Below are 12156 nucleotides of genomic sequence, written 5' to 3' on the forward strand. Positions count from 1 at the left end.
AGAATGGTCCACTACCCAAAGGACATCAAGCCAACTTGACACAACTGTGAAAAGCATTGGAGTCAACATGGGCCAGCATCCCTGTGGAATGCTTTCGACACCTTGTAGAGTCCATGCCCCGACAAATTCAGGCTGTTCTGAGAGCAAAAGGTGGGGGGTTGCAATTCAATATTAGGAAGGGGTCCTTAATGTTTGGTATACTCAGTGTAAACTCCCTGTGAATCATTTTGCAGAGCATATTTTACATTTTTGTCATTTAGCAGATGCTCTTATCCAGAGCGACTTACAGTAGTGAGTGCATACATTTTCGTACTGGTCCCCCATGAAACCCACAACTCTGGCGTTGCAAGCACCATGCTCTACCAGCCACACAGGATCACTAAAAGCTCTCCAAGACTTTAAGATGTCAAGGCCATTTCGTTTTTTGTGTGAAATTATTTTTTTATTTTTCAAGATGTCAAGACCATTAAAAGAGTGGGAATATCTTATATAAAAATTGACATTGTCTTTTTGGGATCATGGATCCAGCCTATTAGCTTCCATTTTTACATTCAATTATGTTATTTTAACATGATCTATACTAGTGTTTGGGGGTGGTACTCTCACAGTATCATACACCAATGTTGGTATTCGTCTAGCCTGAGTGCCAGTCTGTTTTTGATATCATGCTAACTTCTTGTCATGCAAAACATGGCTTGACAATGAGCAATGGAGTTGGCAAGAGTACAAACAGATCTGGGATCAGGCTAGTATTTGTCCTCATATCATTAATAGACTATACTGTAAGTCACACAACAGCCTCTCCTTTATTTCAGGCAGGATCTAAGCTAATACCGGTAATGATGCCAACGTTTCCGTCTGTCACTTCTGTCAGCTAGTGAATCACCCAATACACCAGGGTGGATCTGGATCACATAATATGTACTGGAGAGGATGTCTGCTTCCTGAATAGCACCCTATTCTTTATAAAGTGCACCTCTTTTGACCAGTGCTTTGGTCAAAAGTAGTCTACCATATAGGATATAGGGTGCCATTTGGGATGCAGACGATGTACCAGAGAGCTTCTTTTACAAGAGCCTTCTTCTATTTCACTCCTCCGTACATGATGATCTTCCTCTCAAAAGATCTTACTCTCAGGAAAATTGCAACAGGAAAATGAAAGAAACAAATCCTCCCTTCCAAGTCCACAAGTCTCTGTGGTCCTCGTCAGTGATTTTATTAGGGGTTCACCGAGAAGCTGTGAAACCTATTGTTATTGTCTGAATTATTCATTTAAAAAAAATCTTAATCCAATAACCCAAGTATAGATTGGTAATTTTTTATCTAATTTGGCACTCAGAAACTAGAGGACAACTTGGTCAAAACGAATGGCACAAATTAGCCTATAGGGGTTGTTATTATAAGCAGTCTCACTTAAAACTTCATATTGCCGCCCCATTTCACCTACTTTGTATGTAGGTGTCTTTCCTCATGCTGAACAAATTTCCCTCAAGGACCCATAAGGTCCGTCAGCATAGATTGTCCTCCATCTTGATTTTTTTTTTTTTACAATCTTTGAAAAACGTATTCCCATGAACCATACGTCCAAATAACACCAACTAAGGGATTGGATAAGAGATGGCTGAGTTATTGATCAATCAGGAAATCTGATTTAACGTGTCCATTGAAATCCTTTGTAAATCCACTCCACAATTGCCTATCAACTTGAAACTATTTAGGGTCATCAAAGACATTACCATGATGAACCATGTTACGTTTGGCATTGATATCTTAACAAATAAGGAAACTATTAACAATTAACTTTTTTGACTATCTAACGCTAATGCTTAAAATAACCATAAAAGATTATTCTCATAGACTAAAAGTCAGATTCACTCCAAATGTGTTATTTGGACTCATCACAATAGTCCCTAAAGAGTTTGAGAAAATAACATTGATGCATTCAAAGATGGCCACACTATGCCAGTATACGCTAATATGCAAACATTTTCTAAACAAATACTTCAAAAATCTTGTTATCATGAACCAAATTACACCAAATTTGGAATGTCTGCTAAATGACTAAAATGTAAAATGTAAAAAATCAAAATTGCGCCTAAACTGCAATATTATATTGTGGCCTTTCTCTTGCATTTCAAAGATGATGTAACAAAAAAATTATAGAAAACACATGTTTTCTTGTTTGTATTATCGATCTCTAAAGTGTTATAACCTCCTACATTAATTTCACATTTCCACAAACTTCAAAGTGTTTCCTTTCAAATGGTATCAATAATATGCATACCCTTGCTTCAGGTCCTGAGCTACAGGCAGTTAGATTTGGGTATGTCATTTTAGGCGAAAATTGAAAAAAAGGGTCCGATCCTTAAGAGGTTAAACCACTGTAAATCCACTCCATAGTGCCGTATGATCTCGAAACTTGTAATCACTATCATGGACGTCCCTAAGATATACCACACTGAGTTCCTACCTGATAGAGTGCTTGCTTTGTTATCCAACTGATCGTATGCCCTTTCTGTCATGTAGGAACTCAGTGTGGTTCATTTTAGGGACGTCATCATCAATCATCCCTCTATTCCAGAGAGTCTTGGGATCCTTTAATCGATGTTGCTGTATTTCTCATATAGGCTTCTACTCACTTTGAGATAAAATATTTGTCAGATTGAAACACCTGGTTTCTTATTATGCCAGCCCAATCTCTTAAATAATACGGAACTAGGCATATAATGCGTATAATCCATATAATCCACAGGCATATGCAATATTCCTAGAAGTCAATATTTTTTATGGTCAGTCAGTCTCTTTGTAGACTTCACCATGGGTGGTCATTTTCTTCTAATGTCAACACAGCCAAGCATGACATAATTGCTGTGGAGATACTGGGTAATTACTTTTCACACTGATAGTGGACCACATGCATTTTTTATGAGGGGATTTTCACTGTTCATCAACACTAGGGGATGTAAAGAGAAGAAAAGTGCAGCTTTGGGAGAGTGAGATGTGGGTGAGGGAAAGAGAGTAGGGGATTGGACAAAGTTAGAATGATTGAACACCCTTTTTTGAGAGTTTAAGGGAATGTGTGTGTATGTGTGTGCGTGCGGTGTCTGTGTGCGTGCATGCATGCATACTTGTGTGTGCGTGTGAGTGAGTGTGTGTGCCTATGAGTGAATGTGACTGTGTGAATTCATATGCATTTGAGTGGGGGGGAATAGAAAGACATGAACAGAAAGAGACTGACTCTGTGCCAGCTAGTCCTCATTGCTATACCACCATGTAACTTTGACATTCTTTGTTCTGATCTGTGATGGATGAATAGATTCAGAGAGTGGAGGCCAAGGGTTGAGAGAGACACAGAGAGAAAGGGATAGGGAAGGATGGAAAGAGAGAGAGACTGAGAGAAAGAGGGATGGACAAGGAGGGAGGGAGTGAGTGATAACGACAGGAAGACCCGTAAGCAACACCAATTATGACTCTTTACCAAGAGGAGAGAAGGGGAAATAGCATGTCTGCCTCTGTCTATCACTGCCTGAAGTACCATTAGTTTAATTATATGGAGAGAAAGAGTGAGTGTGTGAGAGAGGGAGAGAGAAAGAGGGGCAGACAGAGAGAGACTGAGGGGTGAGAGAGAGGGGGGACTGAGAGGGGGGAGACGAGAGTGGAGAGTAGAGACAGACTGGGAGGGGGAGATGGAGAGAGAGGGGAGCGATATACTGGCACAGTCTGTACTGCATTGCATTGGCACTGGCTTGGAAAGCAAACAGAACAGAAAAGAGAGAAAGAGGAAGAGGGAAAGCAAACAGAACAGAAAAGAGAGAAAGAGGAAGAGGGAAAGAGAGAATGTTTTTCTGGTGATCCTAGAACAACTGCAACACTGCCCTGAAGGAGGGAGGGCAAGAGGGAGGAGAGAAAGAGAGTGAGGGAGAGAGGAAAGACAGAAATAGTCACACACACACAAGCGCAAAACAGACTGTCAAGGAATAATTTTCCTTCCCGTTGGCTCACTCTATAATCTTCCTCCTCCAGCATGCCTTTGTATTTCCTCTTCTCCTTCTCTTTTTTATCTCAACTTTAACTATTCATGCATTAGATTTTGTATGCATCTTTCTCCCTCTCCCTGACTCTCTCTCTCTCCATCGCTCTCTCTGTCTTCCTCCCTCCCTTCTCCTCACCACCTGTTAGTCTTGATTCTCTCTTCACCGGAATTTCCAGTTTTTGTGTGGGAGTTTCACACTCACGCTATTACTAAGGTAAGTCCATACTTGTATCAGTGAATATTGCATTTTCATCTATTTCTAAGCTCTTTTTCTGTGATTGCAATGTATTTTTTTATTTTTTGTCATTTAGCAGACGCTCTTATCCAGAGCGACTTACAGTGAGTGCATACATATTTTTTTATTATTTTTTTCATACTGGCCCCCCGTGGGAATTGAACCCACAACCCTGGCGTTGCATACGCCATGCTCTACCAACTGAGCTACACGGGACTATCTTTATCTTTCGTTTATTCTATCATTATTTTTCTGTCCACATTCACTCTTTCCCTGCCTGTCTGTCACATCCCCTCTACTCCTCACTTTTTTCTCAATATCAGTAGGTCTAATGTGCAGTTTGTCGGTATTAGCTGTTTGAGCTGTCAGTGTCTCCTCACTCAATATCGTCGTCAGTGTGTCCGTTCACTTCATGTGACATTTACTCTCAATGATTGTCACCTGTGCTACACTGTGAAACGAATGCAGGAAAAACAATGCATAGCCAAGTTGTACACCCACGCACATATAAAGACACACATGCACACACATGCACGTACGTACAGACACACATGCACATACACACACGTACACACTTTAAGTTTGATTTATTTAGCTCTCTCTCTCGCTCACACACACAACTAGAGACTTGATGCTTTATCTCGCCCTCACACATGCAAATTGTATCAGGTCTTTTTTTTGTATCTCCATCTAACACATATGCCCCCCGCAACCCCTACCCCACCTCCAATCCTGAAACAAACACACACACAAAAGCACACACAGACACACACACTGGAAATAACTTTACTCTAATTGACAAGCGCTCACCGTGGTACTAGGAGGCTGAGTGACACGCTGACTATTAGGTTCTAATGAGCAGAATGCACTGCACAATACTGTCTGTCTCCATGGTGTTATTTAAAGGTGAAAGGAGACTGCCCGAGGGCCTATTTGTGTTGTATGTAGGACTGGAAAGAAAGTAACACAACACAGGTTGGGGAAAGAAATGGCAAAAAGACTGACAGAGAGATAATGAGAAAGATAAAGAGGAGAGGATGCAAGACGAGGGGTTGACGGATAAAGAGCTGAAAAGGGGGTGAGAGGATGAGAAGAGGAAAGTAGAGGGAGCGACCGTGCATAAGATATGAGTCTAATTCAAAGTGAAAGAGCTAACTGAAGAAGGGAGAGGCAGGATTGAGTTGTATGGGGGACTCATGTTGCTAAGATGTTTTTCTGAGATGTTCTTGTCTGTCAGGGTGGATCAAGCCCTGTTTATTCAATTTTGGAGCTGAGAATCTACACGAATCTACACGTGTAGCTCATGGCTACACTCTTAGAAAAAAAGGTGCTATCTAGAACCAATAAAGGTTATTCGGCTGTCTCCATAGGAGAACCCTTTGAAGAACCCTTTTTGGTTCCAAGTAGAACACTTTTGGTTTCAGGTAGAACCCTTTTGGGTTCCATGTAGAACCCTTTCCACAAGAGGGTTCTACATGGAACCCAAAAGAGTTCTACCTGGAATCAAAAAAGTGTATCCTATGGGGACAGCCAAAGAACCCTTTTGAAACCCTTTCTTCTAAGAGTGTACATATTCAGTGGCTTGCGAAAGTATTCACCCACCTTGGCATTTTTCCTATTTTGTTGCCTTACAACCTAGAATTACAAATGATTTTTTGGGGGGTTTGTATCATTTGATTTACACAGCATGCCTACCACTTTGAAGATGCAAAATATTTTTTCTTGTGAAACAAACAAGAAATGAGACAAAAAAACAAAACTTGAGCGTGCATAACTATTCACCCCCCAAAGTCAATACTGTAGAGCCACCTTAGGCAGCAATTACAGCTGCAAGTCTCTTGGGGTATGTCTCTATAAGCTTGGCACATCTAGCCACTGGGATTGTTGCCCATTCTTCAAGGCAAAACTGCTCCAGCTCCTTCAAGTTGGATGGGTTCCGCTGGTGTACAGCAATATTTAAGTCATACCACAGATTATCAATTGGATTGAGGTCTGGTCTTTGACTAGGCCATTCCAAGACATTTAAATGTTTCCCCTTAAACCACTTAAGTGTTGCTTTAGCAGTATGCTTAGGGTCATTGTCCTGCTGGAAGGTGAACCTCCGTCCCAGTCTCAAATCTCTGGAAGACTGAAACAGGTTTCCATCAAGAATTTCCCTGTATTTAGCGCCATCCATCATTCCTTCAATTCTGACCAGTTTCCCAGTCCCTGCCGATGAAAAACATCCCCACATGCAGCATGATGCTGCCACCACCATGCTTCACTGTGGGGATGGTGTCCTCGGGGTGATGAGGGGTGTTGGGTTTGTGCCAGACATAGTGTTTTCCTTGATGGCCAAAAAGCTACAGTTTAGTCTCATCTGACCTGAGTACCTTCTTCCTTATGTTTGGGGAGTCTCCCACATGCCTTTTGGCGAACACCAAACGTGTTTGCTTATTATTTTCTTTATGCAATGGATTTTTTCTGGCCACTCTTCCGTAAAGCCCAGCTCTGTGGCGTGTACGGCTTAAAGTGGTCCTATGGACAGATACTCCAATCTCCACTGTGGAGCTTTGCAGCTCCTTCAGGGTTATCTTTGGTCTCTTTGTTGCCTCTGATTAATGCCCTCCTTGCCTGGTCCGTGAGTTTTGGTGGGCGGCCCACTCTTGGCAGGTTTGTTGTGGTGCCATATTCTTTACATTTTTTAATAATGGATTTAATGGTGCTCCGTGGGATGTTCAAAGTTTTGGATATTTTTTTATAACCCAACCCTGATCTGTATTTCTCCACAACTTTGTCCCTGACCTGTTTGGAGAGCTCCTTGGTCTTCATGGTGCCGCTTGATTGGTGGTGTTGCAGACTCTGGGGCCTTTCAGAACAGGTGTATATATACTGAGATCATGTGACAGATCATGTGACACTTAGATTCCACACAGGTGGACTTTATTTAACTAATTATGTGACTTCTGAAGGTAATTGCACCAGACTTATTTAGGGGCTTCATAGCAAAGGAGGTGAATAGATATGCACACACCACCTTTCTGTTATTTATTTTTGTAGAATTTTTTTAAATAAGTAATTTTTTTTATTTCACTTCACCAATTTGGACTATTTTCTTTATGTCCATTACATGAAATCCAAATAAAAATCAATTTAAATTACAGGTTGTAATGCAACAAAATAGGAAAAACGCCAAGGGGGATGAATACTTTTGCAAGGCACTGTATGAGATTACAATACATGTAACAGTTAAGGTTGCATTGCTTATATCTCTCTGGCTTTTAAGCTATTGTTGTGTATAGGGCTGAGTTTGTACAGTATATGTCCTATTTGGTCAGACTACACGTGATAAGAGGATATACAGTGGGGGGGAAAATAATTTAGTCAGCCACCAATTGTGCATGTTCTCCCACTTAAAAAGATGAGAGAGGCCTGTAATTTTCATCATAGGTACACGTCAACTATGACAGACAAAATGAGATTTCTTTTCTCCAGAAAATAACATTGTAGGATTTTTTATGAATTTATTTCCAAATTATGGTGGAAAATAAGTATTTGGTCAATAACAAAAGTTTCTCAATACTTTGTTATATACCCTTTGTTGGCAATGACACAGGTCAAACGTTTTCTGTAAGTCTTCACAAGGTTTTCACACACTATTGCTGGTATTTTGGCCCATTCCTCCATGCAGATCTCCTCTAGAGCAGTGATGTTTTGGGGCTGTCGCTGGGCAACACGGACTTTCAACTCCCTCCAAAGATTTTCTATGGGGTTGAGATCTGGAGACTGGCTAGGCCACTCCAGGACCTTGAAATGCTTCTTACGAAGCCACTCCTTCGTTGCCCGGGCGGTGTGTTTGGGATCATTGTCATGCTGAAAGACCCAGCCACGTTTCATCTTCAATGCCCTTGCTGATGGAAGGAGGTTTTCACTCAAAATCTCACGATACATGGCCCCATTCATTCTTTCCTTTACACGGATCAGTCGTACTGGTCCCTTTGCAGAAAAACAACCCCAAAGCATGATGTTTCCACCCCCATGCTTCACAGTAGGTATGGTGTTCTTTGGATGCAACTCAACATTATTTGTCCTCCAAACACGACGAGTTGAGTTTTTACCAAAAAGTTATATTTTGGTTTCATCTGACCATATGACATTCTCCCAATCCTCTTCTGGATCATCCAAATGCACTCTAGCAAACTTCAGACGGGCCTGGACATGTACTGGCTTAAGCAGGGGAACACGTCTCGCACTGCAGGATTTGAGTCCCTGGCGGCGTAGTGTGTTACTGATGGTAGCTTTGTTACTTTGGTCCCAGCTCTCTGCAGGTCATTCACTAGGTCCCCCCGTGTGGTTCTGGGATTTTTGCTCACCGTTCTTGTGATCATTTTGACCCCACGGGGTGAGATCTTGCGTGGAGCCCCAGATCGAGGGAGATTATCAGTGGTCTTGTATGTCTTCCATTTCCTAATAATTGCTCCCACAGTTGATTTCTTCAAACCAAGCTGCTTACCTATTGCAGATTCAGTCTTCCCAGCCTGGTGCAGGTCTACAATTTTGTTTCTGGTGTCCTTTGACAGCTCTTTGGTCTTGGCCATAGTGGAGTTTGGAGTGTGACTGTTTGAGGTTGTGGACAGGTGTCTTTTATACTGATAACAAGTTCAAACAGGTGCCATTAATACAGGTAACGAGTGGAGGACAGAGGAGCCTCTTAACGAAGAAGTTACAGGTCTGTGAGAGCCAGAAATCTTGCTTGTTTGTAGGTGACCAAATACTTATTTTCCACCATAATTTGCAAATAAATTCATAAAAAATCCTACAATGTGATTTTCTGGATTATTTTTTCTCAATTTGTCTGTCATAGTTGACGTGTACCTATGATGAACATTACAGGCCTCTCTCATCTTTTTAAGTGGGAGAACTTGCACAATTGGTGGCTGACTAAATACTTTTTTCCCCCACTGTATCTGTGTTTTTATATGAGACAGTACAGTATACGAGGTCGCATAGCTTACATCTGTTTGGCTTTTGTTGTGTATGGGTTATATGGCTGGGCTTGTAATGAGCTACAGTCACATCCAAAATTATTGGCACCCTTGATAAAGATGAGCCAAAATGACTGTATAAAATAAATAATACAAATACCAAGCTATATTGTATGCTGATTTAAACATATATCATGTTTTATATTAATACAGTTGCTCAGAGGAATGCATTTCTCATAAATATATTTTCAAAATTATTTGTACCCCTAAAGAGTCTTACAAATATAATCAAACAAAATTAAATCTGCATTAACATTCACATTTCTTAAGTTAATCTCATTTTAAGGAACTGTATTGTGGCCTTCCATGGCTTCCAGTTTCATTGGGGTATAAAAATGAGGTAACGCATGTAAAATCCCTTTGTCATCAATTCACCATGGGAAAAGGCAAATAACTCACAAACGAAAAGAGACAAATGATTATTGACCTTCATAAATTAGGCAATGGGTACAATAAAAAAGAATAATAAACAAATAATACCACTTACTACTATTACGGCAATAATTAAGTAGTTTAAAACCACTGGAACAGTGGTAAACTTGCCTGGTATTGGACGCAAGTGTATCTTTTCCAGGAAGGTGGTTCGGGAGGCAAAGAAAAATCCAAGGGCCAAAGTTTGAGAATCTTCAGGTCTCCAAATCTATAATTAGACGCCACCTCCATGCCAAAAGGCTTTTTGGAAGGGTTGCCAGAAAAAATCCTTTATTGAGAGCAACCAACAAATGTAAACACCTGGAATTTGCTAAACGGCATTGGCACTTTGATTTGGAACCGGTGCTATGGTCCGATGAGAAGAAAATAGAGCTCTTTGGCCACGCACACCAGTGGTGGATTTGGCGTAGAAAGAAAGATGCATATACAGAAAAAAACCTCATACCTACTGTAAAATATGGTGGTGAATCTTTGATGTTATGAAGCTGTTTTGCTTCCACTGGTCCTGGGGCCCTTGTTAAGGTCAACTGCATCATGAACTCTACCATGTACCAGGACATTTCAGGCCAAAACCTGATTGCCTCTACCAGGAGGCTGAAACTTGTCTGCAAGTGTATCTTCCAGCAAGACACAATATCCACAAATAAATGGTTAATTGACCACAAAATCAACATTCTGCAATGCGCATCTGTGTCCGGACTTGAATCCTATTGAAAACCTTTGGTTTTGTATGTAACCCTTGTTCTCTGAAGGAGATGAGGGACACGTTTCACCATGGGACACACCCTATAGGGAGATGTTGAACCGAGTTGACTGAACGAGAACAACAACAATTTTGACACTTCTATCGTTTTTAGATTTTATTGTATTACTTGTTAAAACAAAATCTCTTTCTCTGAGCAATTGTATTAGTATAAAATAATATTATTACCCAATTTTTTTTGGCATACAATAAACACTGAGTATAACATTAAGAACACCTGCTCTTTCCGCGACATAGACTGGCCAGGTGAATCCAGGTGAAAGCTATGATCCCTTATTGATGTCACTTGTTAAATCCACTTCAATCAGTGTAGATGAAGGAAAAGAGACAGGTTAAAGAATGATTTTTAAGCCTTGAGACAATTGAGACATGGATTGTGTATGTATGCCATTCAGATGGTGAATGGGTAAAACAAGAAATGTAAGTGCCTTTGAACGGGGTATGGTAGTAGGTGCCAGGCGCACCGGTTTGTTTCAAGAACTGCATCGCTGCTGGGTTTTTCACGCTCAACAGTTTCCCGTGTGTATCAAGAATGGTCCTCCACCCAAAGGACATCTTGACACAACAGTGGGAAGCATTGGAGTCAACATGGGCCAGCATCCCTGTGCAACTCAATATTAGGAAGGTGTTCCTAATGTTTGGTATACTCAGTGTAGCTCAGTATTTGTATTATTCATTGTATGCAGACTTTGTTGCAGGTTAGCGTTTTTCATCATGAATGTTGTTCTGGAGGCAGCTCTGCAGAGTGGTCACTAGCTGGCACAGCCACAAATTCATAAAATCTGATTTAAAACCTAACCCTAATCTTAACGCTAACCACACTACTAACCCTAATCTAATTTTTTTCCATTAATTTTTACAATAGCCAATCTTGACTTTGCAGCTGGCCTATCTAGCGGAAATCGATCGGCTCTGCCTCCAGGAGAAGACTCATCCCAATAAACGTCAACCTGCGTCTTTTTTGCTCATCTTTATCAAGAGTGCCAATAATGTTGGATGTGACTGTATAATTATGTCCTATAGTGTGGAGTGGACACCAGTAAGAGTAGCTGGGTTGATCCACAAATAGAGTGCCTTTTATTTCCCTCTAATCTCAGACAACCAGAACTAAAATGTTGCGTAATGCGTCAAATGCTCGATTAAGTTCTGGTGGGAGACTTGTTAGAAAATGTACTAAGGAGACTGGCAAAGTCTCCACCCCTCTAAACGGAAACTCTATGGGCCAAATGTTCCCTTCTGAAATTAGAAAGATGCGAAATCGTGATTTGTCCAAATGATCAGTGCCAAAAACCTACCTTTTTAGGGGACTTGTAGAAGTTCTGGACTGGTTCCGATCTGCATTTCCGTGTACAAGAGCGTTCAGTGAACGGCGCAACATCAATTGCTTTATAGTCAGCTAAAGAGCTGAGCCTCCCACTTCAGCTGCTGCTCCCGAAGAGCTGAGGTGGACTATGTGAAAGCTGACACCTCATTTGCAAAGGGAGCAACGTGTCACATTTTCTGGCCTATCCAGACAAAGGATCGATGTCCTCTGACTCAGAGCGACGGATACCCACGTGGGAGATGACATACAGTGGTTCCTCAATTAAAAGTTTTGAGTTTATGCCACGGCACGTTTGTGGTAGATGGTGCCAGATTGCGGTAAATTGCATCATTCTGTCATCGCGCC

General features: G+C 41.1%; 1 protein-coding gene across 2 annotated transcripts in view; it reads left to right on the forward strand.

Annotated features, from left to right (window-relative positions):
• The first annotated feature begins 3695 nt into the window (after nucleotides 1–3695).
• LOC121572485 (double C2-like domain-containing protein alpha) overlaps nucleotides 3696–12156 on the forward strand; it is a 104008-nt gene continuing 95547 nt past the window's right edge. For both annotated transcript variants that reach the window (XM_041884556.1, XM_041884562.1), the window contains exon 1: nucleotides 3696–4247. The gene's annotated coding sequence lies outside the window, so the exon portion shown is untranslated. The remainder of the gene's footprint in view (nucleotides 4248–12156) is intronic.

This window comes from Coregonus clupeaformis, chromosome 1, assembly GCF_020615455.1.
Source record: "Coregonus clupeaformis isolate EN_2021a chromosome 1, ASM2061545v1, whole genome shotgun sequence".
Classification (NCBI taxonomy): domain Eukaryota; kingdom Metazoa; phylum Chordata; class Actinopteri; order Salmoniformes; family Salmonidae; genus Coregonus; species Coregonus clupeaformis.